The 16,905-nt window shown below is 30.3% G+C and overlaps 1 protein-coding gene and 1 long non-coding RNA gene across 3 annotated transcripts in view; both read left to right on the forward strand.

Moving 5' to 3' along the window:
• The window catches only part of LOC143152172 (uncharacterized), a 450,848-nt gene that overhangs the window by 408,317 nt on the left and 25,626 nt on the right, over positions 1-16,905 (forward strand). The window lies entirely within an intron of this gene.
• LOC143152174 (uncharacterized) lies at positions 13,092-16,183 on the forward strand. Its single transcript, XR_012993520.1, has 2 exons — positions 13,092-15,594; positions 15,697-16,183. It is a non-coding gene; the product is annotated as an uncharacterized LOC143152174 (long non-coding RNA).

Below are 16,905 nucleotides of genomic sequence, written 5' to 3' on the forward strand. Positions count from 1 at the left end.
AATTAAAATTCTAACCGGTTAGGGCTTCTAAATGACGCGGTATCATATAAATAACGATAGAAATGTTCACTATTTCTTAACTACTGCTTAGATGTGCTAATTGTTTACTGCAGTAATTGCCTGAATTTCCTATCTAAAGGAAACAAATTTCTGGGCTCGGGATTTATATATAATAAATTTTTCTTATGGTTATTTCAATCGATTCAAAATTAAGTTATTTTTATCGATTTAATAGTTTATTCGTTAAATATGCTCGCGAAACTATTGCACTAATAAATAAATAATATTCGTTGTATCATATATATTGCGAATGATGCGATACAAGATAAACAATTTCGAAGACGCAGATGATATATTTGCATATTATCTTTAATTAAAACTTAGAAATGAGATAAGTGGTTTATTTAAGCTGATACAAAAAAAAATATACTCTTACAGACGTTACATTCAAATGCTCGATGTATTAATGAAACAATATGTTTAATTTACGCAAATTTTTCAGCATCAGAAATTTTCTTTCGTAATCCCTACTTTGGAAAATACTGGTCCAGTGTTATAAAAACACATAAATGCATATAAATCTGCGTATGCATCAAAAGTGCTCGTGAAATTTTTTAAATCGCAATTTATTACTTTAAAACGCAAATTACAAATAATTGCTGTGCCATTTTGTAAAAAGCGTCCAGTTCAAAAACAAAATTGAGTATTGCTTTTTAATACACAGCAAGTGTCGAATGTTAAAATTCGACGATTTGAAAAAGAAATGGAACTTCGCGCGAAAACTCTAGCAGTAATATAATATTGATGATAAAGTAATATAATATGGTAAGTCCTCGACTTGCGCGTTAAATTCGTTCCTTGGCACTTCGCGTAAGTTACATTCTAAAAATATGAGCTGTTTCACGGCGAAAGAAAGACCAATCTCAGCTTAAGAAGAATCTAGTATCATAAGTATGAAAAATGAGGAATCTATCCAGTAATTTTTATTCCAGTCGCAGGCTTTAGGAAAACTGACTGAAACATCTGACTCTATACGACCCAAAATTCCTTTCAAAACTAATCTTTCTTTCTCCCTACAATATTTTGCTTGCACAAATTTAGTTTCGAAAGTTAATCAAAATTAATCAGGCCTGTGTGTACTTCTTTACGAAAAGAAGAGTTGAAGAAAACGCGTATAAAATACATACGAGGTCATAAATGGAACTTCATCTATTAAAGTAATGTAAATACATTTAATGTTTGATAAATGGTGAATCGACACGTTGAATGAATCAATATTAGATTGAAGAAATAAAGTTTTACATATGAGACTGAATTGCTTCTCCTACCAAAAAAGAAGAAACCATATCGCGAACTATTTACCGATATTCATGATCAAAATAAGATTATTATTTTGTAATTGATTTTGATAAGTAGTTTTTCACGATAAAAATGAAGTAAGTAAAAACACATGTGGTCAATATGTTAAACAAGAATTAAATTTTAACATAGAAGTCTCGCGGAGCTCGAATTTCACTTTGTAGCCCGCAGTCTGCAAGTTTTATTCATTTATTTTTTTTGTTTTTGGATTTTCATGAAGATGAAAAAAAAAGATGAAAAGACTCTTTTTAAATGGACGTCTCGTTGAGAAAGGTTGAAGGAAGATGATAATAATGTTTCTAATAAAATGCCTCGGGTTATTGTCACATAACCGACACCTTGTGTGATAATATATAAAAGCGATGAAGAGTAGGAGGGAGAACGGGACCTCGGTTTAAGACATTAATTTATCTTTCCACTAGTTGAATAGCACTACGTCTAATTAGCTTGTAAGGTATGCCTTCAGACAGGTCGAGCCAATGAATGAAGGATGCATCTCTGCGTTTTGTAGCTCGTAAACTGTGTATAATTTGACGTGATGAGCGCGGCGTAGAAACACCGTGCACGGTTTTACAGTGCGTCGCGTATTAATTTATCAAAGCAGCGACTAATTAATTTTGCACGAGATTAATTTAACGGGAACATAGGTTAAACTCAATGAAAGCTTACAGCAATGTCGTGTTAATTTATACAGAATATCCAAGTCCACGATTTAAAAAAAGTCACGAAAAGATTTGCTTTATTCGCGTAGATTGCCATACACGCGATATCAGAATTAATTAATATGGAAAAAAATGTAACATTTTATAATCATTTTAATGACTCATGTAGGTTTCGAAGGGTGTTACGAGTATTTACATAAATTGTTTCTGTTTTTCCTTCAAGTTTGTGTTATTTATCATTTCTATGTACAATTTCACCAAACACATACAAATATTTTATTCTATTTAATTTTACACTTCAAAATACGCTGGTAATGATACAACAAGGTAGAAATTACATGCATTATCATCTACGTTAGTAACAATAAATATTTATTTTTCATTTTTTAATCTTTTCTATCTTTTAATTTCGGGTACTTGTTAATTGTTAATTTATCAATACTATCCATTCATTACTTCTGCTTTTTAGCTAAAACGAACAAAATTTTACTTTTGTACATTAAAAGTACATGTCACCCTTTTGTTTCTTTCAACTGCATTAACACACAGAAAAATGAATATCGTTCTCTCTTCCTCTTGTCGTGTAATTTTATGAACCCTCTATGCAAAATATCAGTAGTTTAATTTTACTCGTTAAAACAATTTTGTTTTCTAATAAGTAATAACTTTTGGGAGATACTCGGGAAAATGACACTATTTCCTTGTGTGTACATGGATGGCAAGTATTTTATTCCACTAATAGCTTCAGGATGTATAGAAACTGATTTAAGACAAATGTTCAATTTACGCTTAAATTGCGTCAGGAAAGTTAATCAATTTGCGTCTCGGTGAACTGCATAGTTCGTTGTATCGTATAAGTTGTTAGGTAGTTTCAGTTACGTTTCCTTATCTCTCCTAATTGTTTATTACCCGGCTGTGCTTCTGAAGTCTTAGTATGCTTTAGAATTTAGTGTAACAGAGAGTTGATAGTACCGTGCAGAAATTGGTGCACCTGAGACTACACTACACAGCATTTACTAATAGGTTTCCTTACTCTGAGAGTACACCACAGTCATTTGTATATGTGTGAAATTGGGTTTCCGTGTTGTAAGTATTTCTATGGCAATATGACGAAGTGGTTGATTGTCTTCACAGAGCATTGCTATGGTTACTTTCCATAGGTCATTTTGAATATTGACCCGGTCGAGACATTATTGCAATCCATTTACATTTGATTAAAGTATACTGTATGCGTGGAATAAACAGAAGTAAATTCATTGCATTCTTGAAACAATTTAAATTAATTAAAGTATACGATACATCAATCGGTTCGTGTTTTGTCATACCAACGAGAGAATCCCGAAATTAAAATCGCAGTATTCTGATTTATCAATGTCATAATTGCCAAATAACATAATATATGTTATTTATTTAATTATTTATTCAAACCACATACTTTCATATTTTATAATAACGTAAATTGTTGTTTCACGTATCGTACAAATCGAGAAAAGACAGTGTAGCTGAATGAATAGGGAAGATTGGCAAAGGTTAATTAATTTCATCCAAGAATAAACCATAAATTACTTAGTTCTTAGTAATTTCGTCTGTTTACAATATAAAATTGAAAATTATAATTTTGTGATTTTATGATTTTAATGTTTCTATTTAAAATTGCATTACTACTTGAAAGAATCCCGATACAAAATATATCTACTTTTGATGTTGAGAAAATTGTTATTTAAAATGCAAAGAAAGAAGCCACCGTTTTCTTTAATCCTCAAATGCTCTATACTTCGTTCAGAACGATTCGTCGACGTGTGTCGGAAAAATATTTTTACTTTCGTTCATAAGTACGAAACAAATTAATATTTGAGAAGTTCATTTTTCAAACGTAAATTTTCTCTGGATTCTAAATTATTACCCAATCTCTGTATGCACTGGATCGTCTTGTATTTAATCATTTTTCAAATTCACATTGCAGTAATCTGAATATTAACTTGCCAGTCGATTTTAAAATTTATTGTTTCCTGCAAGCTCCGAACGGAAATTACAGTCGTGGGAAAGTTACCGTGCACGAAGTAATATATAACGATTCACGTTTTATGGTTTCGAACAAAATAGGTAGCGATAAGTGTCTAATAGATTTCCAACCCGACAAAGCGTTCTTTATTTCGCTACCGGTGAAATACCGTGTGCAGAAACCAAATAAAAGAACCAAAATCACGTGAAATTGATGTCACGTGCGTCGGCAGTATTGTACACCCGCATATACCATTCTTGATCAAGCAGTATAACGAAAAATAGAAAAAAAGATAATGGTTAAAAAGTCAACCACGCAACGAAATTATACTCGAATTGAAACGCGAAAATTCACCATGACCGTAGAATAGTTAATTCTTGTATCGGAAAGGATATACTCGTACATTGCTTTGAACTTTGAATTATCAAATTTCGTTAGACGAAGAAATGCTAAGTTAATCGGGAACGTTATTTTTATAACTAAATAAGGAGCATTTTGCTATAGTTAGAAAAATGAAACCCTGTTTAGAAAAAGCGCAGTATTTAAATTATTTTTTAAAAATAAATTACATTGCAAACCAGAAGGATAAATTTAAAAATTAATTTTATATGAAAGAAAGAAGTACATGGTAGGAAATAGTTAATAGTTAGTAAGTTCGATAATAGTTTGTCGAACGACAAAACTTATTGAACGATCTAGTATATAAACTAAAATTTACATAAACTAAAAGATGAAATGTGCACAGATAAACAAGAGCTACCGAAGGATTAGAATTCATAAATATTCTCATATAGCTCAAACCTGAATAAAAATTTGTGTTTTATTTAAACAAGTAGACAGCTGTTATATTTTTTTACCGATTTTTAATATGTTCAAAACAATTTTAAGAAATGTAAGCTTAACAATGATAACAATTTTCTGAAATCAGAAATATTTTATGCAACGCAAATTTAAAAAAAAAAACTACCAACATAAGGATTAATATTGCACAAATTATAGACTAAAATTGTAGTTAGGGTATTAATTTTCTATCTTGAAAGAAATGTAATTTTTATTGTTATGTAACGTTTAATTTGGCCACAAATTATAATTACTGATATACAAGGTAAAACAATATAATCAGTTAGATCTCTTTTATGATTGACAATACAAGAAAGTGACAGAAAAAGTTGCATTGTTTAATGTTTAACTTTGTATGATATCTTTTTTTCTGTAAATATAACTGCACTGTTTTTTAAAGTAAAATTACATGTTTTATTTAAATAAATCAAATCTTTAGATTATTCTGTGCACGATTTATATTCGAAATATATTCGAATATGAATATATTCGAAAAATGGATAATTTACACAGTATTGTAAATGAAAAACAAAATGAAGTAGTTTGGAACATTAGCACGATGTTCAAGTATTTAGAAATATATAACAATGGAATGTTTAATCATCTTGTTAAACAATCAATACTTGTAATTCAAAAAATTGGTAAAACACTGAGAGAAATTTCAAATTCATCAATTACGTAGATTGTATGAGTGATCTACAAGTGTTTATAAGCAGGTGATGATAAAACACCTAAGAATCTTCTTGGATAAACGATATGCGTAACTGAAAGGTTTAAATTGCTTTATAAAGTATTTATTTTTTGAATAATTTATCCTATATGTTTGACGTGCAGGAAAACATAGATGATTGATTTATTGAAAAGAAAACATAGGATTGTATTTACAAAAACCAATGTAATTACATTTTGCATGTTATAAGACGATGAGCATTATTTAAGAATAAACTTCTTCAGCTATCTCTTTCTTTTGCTATGAACCGTAAGAGAAATATAATTTAATTAAACTTCGTGATTCACTATGACACAGTCATAGCGGAATATGTATTATTCCAATTTTCAGAGAAATCTATCGTTCAATATTAAAAACTCGGAAAAAATGGATAAATTATGTAAGCAATGTATTATCCAATGAAATGCACAGAAGTCATTTTAATTGTAGATTTCACGTTGATTATTCTGGACTTTCATTGAATTTAACTCGATAATCTATATAGGTTTCCCGTTGTAAACTCGAGACTTTGATATTGCAAGGCTACGCCGATGCATTTAAACTTTTCGAACGATTGTTATAATAATCCGGGAAATAATATTCGAATATTACGCACATTGCGATATCGTGTAATTTCACTGCATCGAATAATTTTCCCCTTGGTTTGAGAACTGTCCAGTTACATGGAACGTTTGATAAAGCTGATCAGTATTCCATGTATTTCCTGGAATATTTCATTCACTGTTATTTTCGTCATCAAAATCATCATTTTCGTTCTGGGTTCAATATTCAGCGATATTCAATTTACAAAGTGTTCCAATAGTTAGTGTGCTTCGAATTGTTCACTTTCAATATCTTTAATATCTTCAGAATCTGAGATTATAGAAATTCTGATTAAATTAAATCTTATTGAAAATAAGATCAGTTGTGTTTCTTATCACTCTTATTACTATTATAAACTATAGGAACAATTTTATTTTTCCTTTATATATCTTAGATTATTTATTTTTGTGTATTTTCCAGACAGCCTACAACTTTAGTCTGAAAGTATTAAAAATATGATGTTTAGCACATAATGAGCGAGATACTTTTAATACCATAGTTTTGAAAGTGTAAGCATGTGTTAAAATAACAATATTTTGTTTTTCGATTGTAACTTCATAACTTTCTTTTTTAAATTCGTTATTTTTAAAAGTATTACTGTAAAAGCATTTTTACAACGTTTTGCAAAATATTTAAGAATGACTAAAAATAGAATAAATTCATACATGTATTCAACAATATACACAATCATTAAAATACTAAGTTTGTTAAGTATCTTGATAATTTAGCATTTTTACACCAATTTAAATACCTATTTTACATTACTTATAATTTACAAAATGAGCGTCGAAACAACAATAGCTGTATTTCAATGTTACCACGAATGTTCACTTTCAAAGTTCAAAAATTCTTGTCAACACCCCATCTAATTTCATAAAATTGGTGAAAATAATTAAAAAATAAAAATAATAAAATTCATTCGTAATTCATTGCAATTCAGTAATTTATGCAATTTCATCACCGTTCATAAATTTCATTGACTCTGACCATAATTATCATGAACGTAATTAGCCTTGCAAATACCACGAACATATTATATACACAACCACAACATTTTAGTCCCAACCATGATTGTTAGTGCCTGATGGGTGAAAGATGTTTTTGCATCCGTTAAGCTTTCACTGATTTCATTTCCGTTCCACTCGTAACTACTTTCTAATAAAGGGGTTACGCATCGGGCTGAGAAATGAGGTAATTTTGGAAATATATATCGAAGGTGGATATATATAATTTTGTTAAATGTTTATCTATAATTTACACCAACGTGCATTAAAATTCAAATCCATTATTTTTATTACAAAATTTTGATTTATGTAAAAGTTTAGTCATTCACATGATTGGCTGTAACTTTTACATAAATAACAATTTTTTAATCAAATTTAGTAGATTTGTGGTTTAATGTATGCACCAGGTAGTGGATAAATATTTAATAAAGTTATATATTTGTCCTCGAAAAGAATTTCCAAAAACTACTTTATTTTTTAGCTCGTCGCTTTGACATAACCCTTTAAGATAGAAAACATATATGCAAAAAACATTTGAAAAATCAACACAAATAAAATAAGAAAAATGTTAAGTATAGAAAAATAAGAAGCATTTCACGGAGCAATATAGTTTTTCTAAAATTTACAAACATTGCATATAAATTCCGTAATATCACTCACTGATTATTGAGTTAATGAAGTACTTTTAGATTTTTGATACTTTCTACTTAGGTTTTGTTCTGTGTTATTTTTTTTTTATTCTTTTCATTGCTGTAAAATTATTTTTCGATATTTTAAAAAGAATTTATTTATATTTCGAGAAATACACTGGACTACAAAATCAAAGAAATTCAATATTAATGTTAGCACTTGTAAATGAGAAGAACAAATCAACGTAATAATGTTAATTAAAAGAAAATATATACAAAATTTCTACGTATAACTATAAGTGTCTAATATATTCTGAAAATTGTTACGTTTGTAATTTCCAGATACTTTGAACTTTGCTTAATAATTATCTTTTCTTATATTTTTAAATTATTTAATTTCCATGTATTTCAATTTATTAAGATATTTTAAATTATAACAGTTTTGTAAATACATCTTAAAATTCCAGATTTGTAGACATTTTAGAAATTAAATACGATTTATGGGTGATCATTCTAGTTAAAGCAGTTCTCATTGCTGTAGAAATAAAATAATCGATTATATAAAACAACAATGGCTTTTATAATTGCGATGTTTTTTCGAAAATTGCATTAGTTGTACATTTTTTTTATGTGATTGGCCGTTGTATAACATTGTTGTGTAATGTGTTTATATTATGTATGTAAAACTACATACTTATATAATTATATATAAGTTCTACTACCATGTTATCATGGAATAGGTTAGAATAAGAATGAAAGGAACTATTAGAAAGCATACAAAAATAAGCGAAATCAGATATAAAAATTTATATAGTTCCTTAAAGTTTATGAACTAAAGTATTATATTACCGAATAACTTATCATTCAAAGAAAAGTATTTCTCCATTTTAAAAGTACATTTTCCTTATAGAACTACAATAATAATTACCAACTATTTATTGTTTCTTTCTTTATTATTATTTAGTTCAAAAATAATTAGGGTTAATTAAATATCTGTTAATTAGTGCGATTAATTAAAGAAGAACGTATAGTAAGCAAACTTGAAACCGTAAAATCAGTGCCATTAAGGCAATCATACTTCATCGTTAAAGGACGTGACACATATGGCTTCGTGTATTTATTTCATTGTATTTTCTCTCATTGCACTATATCTATGAAAGCAGCAAATGCTAAATGTCAGCGTTTCGTAAAGTAAATAGAATCCAGTTATTTCGGTAAATACGAAGCGTGGATCATTTTCCATATTTATGACATAACGGCTAACCAGCCATTGCACTTTAGCTCAGCAGCAATTAATAAAACATTGACGTGCATTGTAATGCTTATTGGGCCGAGTTAAATGTAGCGTATGATCGACTGCGGTTCATTTTTCACCGTGATATGTGATCATTCGGAAATGTACGAGCACGAATATCGTCGTGGCAAATATTAACCGATGATACATGGGTTGTATAAGCGACATTAATTTGAAGATCGCAGTTCTTTTATGAAAAATTACGATGATGGCTACTCTGTGCTTTGCGTAATATTAATATTATTATTTTATATTATTTCGATGTCGTTAACAACAATATCCACAACGATAATAATAGTATCTAGTAATTGAGCAGGACACAACTTTGTTTTTGTTGAAGATAGGAAATAATTGTACAGGAAAATTTTGCATTGTTTAACAAAATTTATCATCGTGTGCGATTTTTCAGTAGTGCATCAGTATTGTTGCAAAGTACAATTACACTTGTTTTTGAAATGAAACACCTACGATTTTGTTACACGTATTGATTTCTCGTGCCATATTGAATGAGAAAATTTTGAAGTATTCGGTCTAAAATATCAATATTTCGTGTAATATTTCAAATTGTATACAATTAATTAATATGCATACAATTAAAGCAGAGTATATTTACAACCTTTTATTTCAATATATGACAGAAAAGAACGAATTAAAAGAAACTGTTCAAATATAACTGTTGAAAAACTCAAAAATGTAATGAAAAATGTAGAACAAAAGTGTGAGAAAATATTTAAAATTTAATAGTGGAACGTATGGGCATTTATTGGATTATACTTCAAAAAAGCAGTAGTAGTAGCCAAACGGCGCGAAATTTTAGGAGGGTAATAAAGAATGAACCGAAAGCGTAAAATTTTAGCTTTGGCTATTTAATAGTTTTTAAAATGTTAATAAAAGACTTTTTATATTATACATTGAAATTTCATCTACATAATCGTTGCTATGTGACTATTTTCGCTGTAATTGTGATTGTAACACGGACCTAACACTCACTCGTACACCACTTATTGTTAGTTTTAATCATGCACCCAATACACACACATACACGTGCACATAAATCAATTCATGTAAACAAATTTTGTACGATTCCATTTAAAAAACAAGTACACTTGCACTTTACAACTGTAGGGATGCTCCTCTAAAAAAAAAAAAAAACGCATTATACAGCGATAGAGCTTGTTAATAACGCAAAACTTTTCTCTACGGTTTTATTTAATCTTCGGTAGAAACAGAATTGTAGCCCGACCCTGTTAATGTGCACATCTTATGTAGAACGGATAATTATTTAAATACTTTTGAAATTTTGGGAATCGTAGAGAAGTATTTAAATAGAGTTTGCACGATTTAAGGTGACCATTTCATCATATAAAAAATACAACAAAAACATGACAAAATTAGAAAAGAAGATGTGATAATTATAATTATATTTTCAGTGCTTTTAATATATTTTCCCTTCTCAAATTGTAAATCATCATATTGCTTCATTAGTACTGTCACTAAAACGTTCACTAACGTCACTAAAACTGCTCAACTTTGGCAATAAATAATTCAGAAACATTGTCTGCAAAGTGTTTTTAGAACCATTGTGTAGCATGTGAAACTTTTAAGGCTGACGTGTATTTTTACACTTTTTAAGGAAACTGTTTAAATGTGAATTAAAGTCGAAAATGTTCTAGCACGAACAGGAATTTTTAAAAAATCCTTAAATATTTAAATTAGGTTGTTGAAAGATATTTTGATTTCGATAAAATTATTTCGTATATAATAAACATTTCGCAATAAAGAAGCAGTTTTCAGCAATAAATAAAGTTCAGAGAATTAAAAAATATATATATTACGCGTATCCAATTCACATCTAACTAAAATAATAACTTTATCTATCCTTAATTCAAAGTACAAGTAGCGTAAAAAGTAGGTTCTACGAAAATTTGTTTCATCCAAACTTTGATAGATTCTATTTTCTCTTGTGACATGTTCTGTAATTGGACAATAATATTATTATCTGGTACCGTTTAAGAATAATTTAAATATCATTAACAAGTTTGTTGCCTCGACATAAACGTCTTTCATTTGATTTTTTTTGTGGATTTTCCACGTAAACGTCATAAAATGAAACGAAATTTATGTCGCGATTCAAATGGACCAGAAGCTAAGTTGATGAACTCCTCTCGGGGTCAGTATTATGCAAAACGCGATCAATGAACTCGACGATCGTATTTTTAGTGCCCGACGCAATTTCGGTTAAATAAATAATTTATTTATCGGGGATGCAGTTATTTAGGCCGACACCGCGATTCGTCGGGTCACTGAAGCTTTGAAACAAAATTGGAGAACAAAGGGAACGGAATAAAGAGTAGGAAAGAGCGAGTGGATACGGGAACAGGAATAAAACGTACGGCCTCGTTTCCATTACACGATCGAACGCGATGCAACCAACTGAGTATATTTAGTTTATGCTAGAGATTCAAGATTTTAGAATTTAGAGTATATCTTTAACTTGATTGATTTGTTCGTGCGTATTCTAACCTCCATTTTGTTTTGCACTGAATTGTATCGACCAATCGGTAGATTGGTAATTTAAGGGTCGATCGATAATTTACAAAAATTTTATTCGTCCTTAAGGAGTGTTTGTATTTTTTTCCTTCTTTTGAATTTTTTAAGGAGAGAATGCTTAGTATGTCTGCACGTGAAACGAAGAAAAGGTGTAAAATATATACCTTTCGAGGATGAAAATTTAAAGAGATGTAGCAATTCAGTTTTATCGGTGGAAGATCTAGTTTAAAAAAGGATGATTCATATTTACCTGTCCTCGTTTCATTATAAATTGTTGCTACTAATATTAAAGAATTATAGTGAAGATGTGTTCGTAATACGAAAAACAAATGTATTAATTGAGCACTTCAATAAAATTAATTTTTGCACATGATTACAGATAATGGAAGGGAATATGAATCAAATTTAAACGAATGGAAAGATTCATCTAAAATGGTAGACTCATCTTTGAATCGATTATTTATTTAATTACTGGACAAATATTTTTCATAATGCTTGTACGAATCAAGAAATAGAATATATGATGGAGCACTTCAATTTTATTCAAAAAAGTACATACAAAAAGTTGAAAAAGAAATTAATAATTTTTGAAATGATGTTAAAATACACGAAAGAGGTTGAAGAATATAGTAAAGAAAAGCAAAATTTTCGTTGAAAAAGTATTGTTTTTATGTGCAAGAAAATTATTATTTCAATAGAATATATTAAAAAATTTAATAATACAAAAACATTTTGTAAGTACTGCACTGCTATGAACTTGAAAATTGCGAACAAAATTAAATAAGAACGATAAACCGATACTTGCGAGAGATGTGTGTATTAACAGTTGAATCGAGAGCAATTTCCCTCTGATCGATGTTTAATTTTCCAATACAGGAGTTTCAATTATTTCAGCATAAATATTGTTCCGAGCCTCAGTCTTCGTTAAACCAATACAGCAAACATGATATGATTAATTGAATTCAAATCAACAAACATCCCAGGTGCAGAAAATATTTTTTAATAAATACTTACTTTTAATTTTAAGAAAACGTATAAAGGACTATTGATTAATAATTCTATTGTTTGTTTCTAATTGAATTTGTAAACAAAAATGGTTAAGAAGAGAAATAAAAGTAATATGCAAAATCAAATTAACTAATTAATCGAGACAAAGTTACTCATTGGGTTGATATATTTTATTGAAAGAGAACTATTACGTAAATAGAAGTGTAATATTAATATTTACTTTGTTAATATTTTCTTTCTGTTCTAAAGAATACCTTTGAATACTATGTATCATTAATCAAAAACAATAATTCCAACTAATCCATAAAAAATAAAGGAAAAGTAATATATTATCAAGTATAGAGTTCGAAACGCTCATTTGAATGTGTGGGCGCATGCGCAGTGTGTGATTATGTTTTGGTGATTCCCCTACACTTGGCCAACTTTCGCTCACGTGGCTAGCATGTCTTCTGTCTAGAACTAATTATTAGCTCAATAAACATAAAGGAAAAGTTAATTATACCAGAAGCAGCTTTATTTACCCAAGGTAAATCCCAACCTATATTCAACAGATTATGGGCCCAAGCATACTTAAAAATAATCAAGTAATCATCAAATAAAGTAAGGTTAAGTTCACCACGTGGTAACACATAGAACAATGAATCTCTCAAGCCTAATCAGTCCGAAAAATTAAACAACATAAACTATGAGTACTGGAAAATACAAACAAAGAGCTTTCTAAGATATAATGAACTGTAGAACTACGTAGATGGAACAAACGTATCGCTAGAACGGAACAAAACGCGTGGTTATAAAAGGACGAGAAAGCGTTGGATATAATTATTTTAAGTATTAATAATACGCAATGCAATTATGTAAAAAAGGTTGAAACGTTATTGCAAATATGGGAAGCACCAAAAACTGTTTATAAATTGAAGGATCCATGCGGCAGTGTGTGTTATTTAAGCAAATTTACAAGATGAGAAAGGATTCAGACCAAAGTATGGCTGAATATATTGATAAGTTTATTTATAGATTGGAACAGTTGGAAGAAGTAGGCATTAAACTACCAAATGAGGTAATACCAATCATGTTGCAAAATTCTTTACCAAGCCATTATGAGACATTCTGTATAGCCATAGAATCTAGAGAAACTATGCCAAACATGGAGAAATTAAAAATAAAATTGTTTGAAGAGGAAATCAGAAGAACAAAGAGCCAAGAAACCCAAGGTAATGGTAACGGAGAGGCACTCCTATTAAAAAGAATACAGTAACCTAAGAAACCTTCAATTGAAAATCAACAAACACAGAGTATGTGTCAAAGACCCAGGTACGCACAGCATAAAAGAATATTGGAGAAGTGCTATGCACATGGCAAGATAGGCCATATGGCTAAACAATGCACAAACAAAACAAAATTACCTCAAATTTATAGTTGCCCTAAATGCCAACATTCTAACCACAGTACCATGGTGTCTTGATAGTGGGGCCACCATGCATATGTGCAATGAGAAAAGTAAATTTGAAGCCCTCAGCGAAGAGGCAAAAAGTAAGGAGGTATATACAGCAAAGAAAAAGAGTATTAATGTATTGGGGAAAGAAAACATAAGGATCAAAGTGCAATCTCAAAATAAATTTGGAAACAATTTAAAATTAAAAGAAGTGATCTGAATTTAAAAATAACATGATCCCAGTATCTAGTGTAACGGACAACAGGTACTGGGTCAAATTTAATAAACACTCAGTCATCATTAGATGCAGAGACGGTACAACTGTCTTAACTACACAAAGGAAATCCATATATAATAGACAACGTAAATAGGTTACAAGTCTTACAAGTAATAAAACAGGATGACAAATTAACCTGATGGCACCAAAGGTTAGGGCATTTAAACATTAATGATGAAAAGAAACTATTGAGAGAAAGCATGGTGGATGGAATAGACATATTGCAAGAATTGACCCAAGGTACTCCAAGCTGCGAAACTTGTGACAAAAGCAAAATTCATTCGTTACCATATAAAACTTCAAAAAGCAAAGAAGAAAAGACATTAGGGCTTGTACACACATACATCTGTGAACTCATGGCCCTCCTTAAGCGGATTGCAATACTTTACCACCTTCATCAACGACAAAACAAGATATACAGAGGTTGCCATTTTAAAACAAAAGTCAGAAATACTTGTTGCCTGGAAGGAATACAAGAATCAAGCTGAAAAGCAAACAGCTTATCTGATTAAAAAGGTACGTAGTCACAATGCTAAAGAATATACATCAAATGAATTTACAGAATACCACCTGAGAGAAGAAATAGTACAACACCTATGAATAGAGTATACCCTGCAACAAAATGGTGTTGCCGAACATGCCAACAGGGCCCTAGTGAAAATGGCCTGGAGTATACTGACGTAAGCAGGGTTACCATTGAGCCTATGGACAGAGGCAGTGAATACAGCAGTATTCATTAGAAACAGACGCCCAATTTAAAAACTAAGGAATAAAACACCGTTTGAAGAATGGCTAGGTAAAAAACCGTATATTAGTTGTTTCAGAATGTTTGGCAGTAATGTAACTGCCCTAGAAAAAGAAATAAAAAGAATAAGTTTTTATCCAGAGGTAAGAAATACGTCCTAGTAGGTTATTCGTCAGTCAGAAGCATATCGCTTATAGGACTGAGGAACAAGGACCATTGTCAAAAGAAGAGACGTCCGTTTTCATGAGAAAATAAAATCTCACGCAGATTCAAATAACAACACATTTATGACAGAGCATATTGAGATAGAGCACATCAATTTGGCAAGTTCTACAGAAACAGATAAAGAAGTAGCGATTAACGATAACGAAGAAGAAGCGGTATATAAAGACGAGAACACTGAGACCATTAACGAAAACGGTGCGCCACATTACAAAAGAATGAAAGGAAGGCTGAGAATACTCCGAGAAGGAATACGAGGTAGGCCAATGAAAATATACAATTATTCTCCAAATTTGTGTTCTACAAAACACAGCACACCAACAGAAGCAATGTAGCGTGACGACAGATTCGACTGACTAGATGCAATGGAAAGGGAATACAACTCACTTATGGAAAATGAAACATAGGACTTGGTAGAAAAACCACGAGGCGTAAGGGTCCTTGCCAGCAGATAGGTGTACAAAAGAAAGTATAATCAGTACAGCACGGTCGACAAATTCAAAGCTAGATTAATAGCCAGAGGAAATGAGCAAAAGAAGGGTATAGATTACGATGAAATATTTGCTCCAGTCGCGCGATACGATTCGATACGTACACTATTAGCCAGTACTGGGCAACGTAAAATGCATGTACACCACATGGATGTCGTTACAGTTTATGTAGAGGGAAAATTAACCGACACTATTTACATGCATCAACCCGATATGTTCAAACCTGGACTAGAGGACAAGATGTACAAACTCCATAAGCCATTTTACGGATTGAAACAAATTGGACGTAATTGGTATCAGACATTAATTGAATACTTGTTAAGTATTAGTCTACGAGATTCACTGTTAAATCCGCGCGCACGCGCGCGTGTGTGTGTGTGTGTGTGAGTATGTATATATATATATAAGGCAACCAGTCGAATATAATATTGATAATGTATGTCGATGATATATTAATAGCATCTAATGATTTGAAGATATTAACTGAAATGAAGCAAATACTAAATGGCAAATTCAGAATGAACGACTTAGGAAAAGTCATAAATATATTATATATTTAAGTAGAAAGAGAAGGCGATACTGGACGGATAAGAATAAGTCAACGGAGGTATAATAAATCAACATTGAGGAAGTACTGACAAGATTCGGTATGGAGGACTGCAGACCGGCCCTTACAACTTTAATACCAAATGAAACATTTAATTATACTACCTCGGAGAACGAAAATACGAAAAATATTCCATTTTTATTCAATCTTTTAATCATGAATCTAGTGGAATTAAGTGTTCATTTCGATTTATTTAAAAGTATAAAGTTTCATTTTTATTATAAGAAAAATTGGCTGCTATTAGATGCTATTGAGAAAGTTGTGCAATGAAAGTATGTTTTTAGATTTCTATCTTTCTTTGAAATAATGGCTTTCTTATAATTGAAATGAAAAAACTTAACGTACTTTTTTGTAGAAAAAAGAAAATAACTAGCGTGTCTCTGTCAAGGGACATTACTTAAGTGTAAATCGTTGATTTTAATGAAACATACATATAATATAGTTCTTTGAAAAATATTTGACACGCATTTT

This window comes from Ptiloglossa arizonensis, chromosome 10 (genome assembly GCF_051014685.1).
Source record: "Ptiloglossa arizonensis isolate GNS036 chromosome 10, iyPtiAriz1_principal, whole genome shotgun sequence".
Taxonomy (NCBI): domain Eukaryota; kingdom Metazoa; phylum Arthropoda; class Insecta; order Hymenoptera; family Colletidae; genus Ptiloglossa; species Ptiloglossa arizonensis.